This window comes from Haemaphysalis longicornis, unplaced genomic scaffold, assembly GCF_048455015.1.
Source record: "Haemaphysalis longicornis isolate Haplotype H1 unplaced genomic scaffold, Haemaphysalis longicornis Haplotype H1 scaffold_19, whole genome shotgun sequence".
Taxonomy (NCBI): domain Eukaryota; kingdom Metazoa; phylum Arthropoda; class Arachnida; order Ixodida; family Ixodidae; genus Haemaphysalis; species Haemaphysalis longicornis.
In genome coordinates this window covers 1,716,134-1,719,455 of record NW_027526288.1, presented here as the reverse complement: position 1 = coordinate 1,719,455, position 3,322 = coordinate 1,716,134, and positions in this window count along the sequence as shown.

Below are 3,322 nucleotides of genomic sequence, written 5' to 3'. Positions count from 1 at the left end.
TCTGGGGGAAATAAAAACAAAACTAACTAATTTTGTGTAGCATGTTTACTCTTTTTCAAATAGAAGGCCATAAATGAAAACACATTCAACTGGAGTGGCTTTTTGGTGGGGCGACAGAACGTTTGGAAGAAAACTGTCTAATTGTGGCGGCCTTAACTATGATGCGTAACAAATTCTGGAAACCATGGCAGTGAGCCGCGCTACAACATACTTTACGTGAGATGGAAAGAGGTATTAAAAACTTTAGGCAGTGTAAACTAATCTAATGCGGGGCTTTTTATCGCTCTAAGCAATTATTGAAGCACTCATAGAAAAAGAAACGGGGGTGCTCTCGTATGAACAGTTGATTTATTGATTACTAATCATATCCTTTTTGTAACGGGATGATGACTTGTAACCTTACCAAACAAAATAATTTGGCTCTTCATGCTCTTTATTTATTCGTAGCGCTGGTCTTAGGGCAGGCTCAAAATACTCTTTTGTTAAACGTGGACCCTGTCCTACGTGATAATGCCCTCTGTTATTTTCGTACACCAGCATTTCAACCTAACTTTAGTCGCCTCGACAGCCTTGAAGTACACTACCTTTGTGGTATTCTTTGTTTCTAGGGGTTCTGGATTCTAAACATTTTTCTCACGAAGATTTGGATGGATACACTCACATCCCAACACTCCGTGCCGCATCATTATCATCACCATTAGCCTACTCAGGTACACTACATGACAAAGGTCTCTCCCATTGGCTTCCAACCACTCCTGTCCTGAGCTGCTCGAGGCCATAATTTACCCAGAATTTTTCCATTTCAGCCCTCCGTCGTGTAATGGCTATCCCTTCTGCAAGAACCATCACTTGATACCAAATCCGGTACCCTAATTGTTAACTGGTTCTCAGTTTGTCTTGCTACATCGCCAGCCCAAGTGCAGTTCTTTTTCGTTATTTGAACAATGATATCTCCTACTCTACTTTTGTTTTCTGATCCAGATAGCTCGTTAATTGTAGCTGGTGTTGTACCTAACCTTAATTGTTCAACGGCCCGTTCATCCGACCTATTTTCGCTTGTTTGTTGTTTAGTAAGGTGCCAAATTTCGGCACCGTATGTCATCACCAGCAGTTTGCTCTACTCGTACATTTTTTTTAGTGACAGAGGAAGTTTATTTTTGACTATTTGGGAGTGCTTGCCGAGTGCTGCATTAAACTCCTGAGATTTAAAAGTTATCTTAAACTCTTGCAGTCTGCTTCTGACTTCATGGGAGTTTCTTAGTTACTAAGAGTTTTTTTTTTCATCCTTGAGATTGAGCGTTAGGTTGCATCTAACTTGCATATGATCACAGCCACTAATTTTACTTAGAACCTCCACATCTTTCAAGATTTCGGGGTTATTACTTAAAATGAAGTTCATTTTGGTTTTTGTTGCACCGTGTGGACTTTTTAAGTCCATTTCCTATTCTTCCGTTTGTAGAAGGATGTGTTCATTAACCTCAGAGTAGTTGTCTTTGGAAATCCCAAATGAGTATCTCCTCGACTGTTTGCATCGTCTATTCTGCAGTTTCCCACTGATATTTCTCCTTTTTGCTTGTTACCTACCTTTACGTAAAATCTCGCATCGCACTTGTGAACTGCATTGTTCCCTTCTTCATTGGTGATCCGCCGTCCTTGTAGAAGCTGTCTACGGTTTCGGCATCACAGCTAGTTGCTACTGCTTAGGCCTGAACTATCTTTGCCAGTGTCGCCTGTTTTAGGTGAGCACAACAGCCACGACTCTCTCGCTAAAGTTGAAAGTCTGTTCCAGGTATTCTGCTATTTCTCTGTGGAGTAACATTCATGTCCAACGCTTGTTTCTAACCTTGAGTTGCACTGCACCGAAGAATATGCCCCATAATTAGATCAGTGTAGCCTCCTCCTGTCCGTCCACCTTCACTTAGCCATACAAAATCCCACTTATTGACTGAGAGGTCCTCCAGTATTACAGCTAAGCTTCCCTCACCAGAGAATGTGCGTACGTTCAACGTTGGCAGGGTCATCTTCCATTGACAGCCTGTCCTGACTCAGAGACTTTTAGCAACCGCTGCTGTATCGCTGCTCCGTCTGCTGCTGTGGAGAGGTTCTCTTCAGCTACTTTGGACTTGGGGGTAAGTTTAGTTGGTTACTTATGTTAGTCATAGTGTGTTTTTGCCCTATAGTTTGTCCCGCATTGTTTCTGTTTTTCCGCAGATCACGCACACCCCATCATTTTATGTATACTTCCCAGCGAGACTTTTAGTCCTCAAGCATCCTGATCTAGCATGAAAAAAGCAGTCCACTGACCTTTTAATAATCGTAGAAAATTTCATTTCTGATGTCCATTTTTCTAGCTCTAGCATTACACCTCTAACGACATTTTAGCTTCTATTGTTTCTCTACGTTTATATGTTTCTATCCTCCTTGCTACTTTTTTGGTTTGGTTGGCTTGTTTTGATTGTCCGCTTCACTTTGCGTGTGTCATTGTTAGCATTCTCGCCTTCCTTCGCCACATGGTGTCCCCGCTTTTTATGCAATGGTACCACTAAACTCTAGCTGTACACCTACGTGGATTTATTGTGCCAAACCACTCCACAAACATCTTTACTCTGAGCTTCTCGAACTTCGAACGACATCCAGCCCACGTCTCCTTGCACTGCTTCATTATTGTTTTACCTTGCACTCCTAAGGGAAACCGCGTATTGGTCACTTGTTCACTTCAACCCATGGTGAAACATCTGACTTTAGGCGGAGTACTGCGTTCGCTAATTTGGGGTTTGGAACCTTTACCAATTTATACAACCCTACTAATACCTCATATATGTGACATCCCTACCCAGCGCAATGTTTCATTATAGCTGCGTTTCGCTTCCCTTTATTCTAAAGTTGCTCCTCGTCGTTTCCTACATAATTGTTCTCGATGTATATCCACACTCCCATTTATTTATATTCCTTGAATTTTTCATGCTGGATTGAGAGTTTGTCAGTGCTAGTGTGATTGACAGCCATTATTTCTGATTTTTCAGTGCCAGCTTTCGTGTAAAAAAGAATGCAGTATTTAAAACTAAGATAGCAGTCCCGTTGCCATGTATCCTTTGTGAGAGCACCGCAGAGCGAGAAACACATCTTCACCCTCGCCCTCGGCCGCTGAAGCGTGTGCGAACAAGACGGGTTGACCAAAGAAAGTGGCCCCTGGGCGCCTAGCGCTGAATGTGGCAAGCATTGCCGTTTGAAGCGAATGAAAAAACAGGTTAGCGAGCGTGGTTGGACGCGCACGCGCACATTGGTGTCTCGACACCAGATGTGCAACGTCAGATGTCGCGGC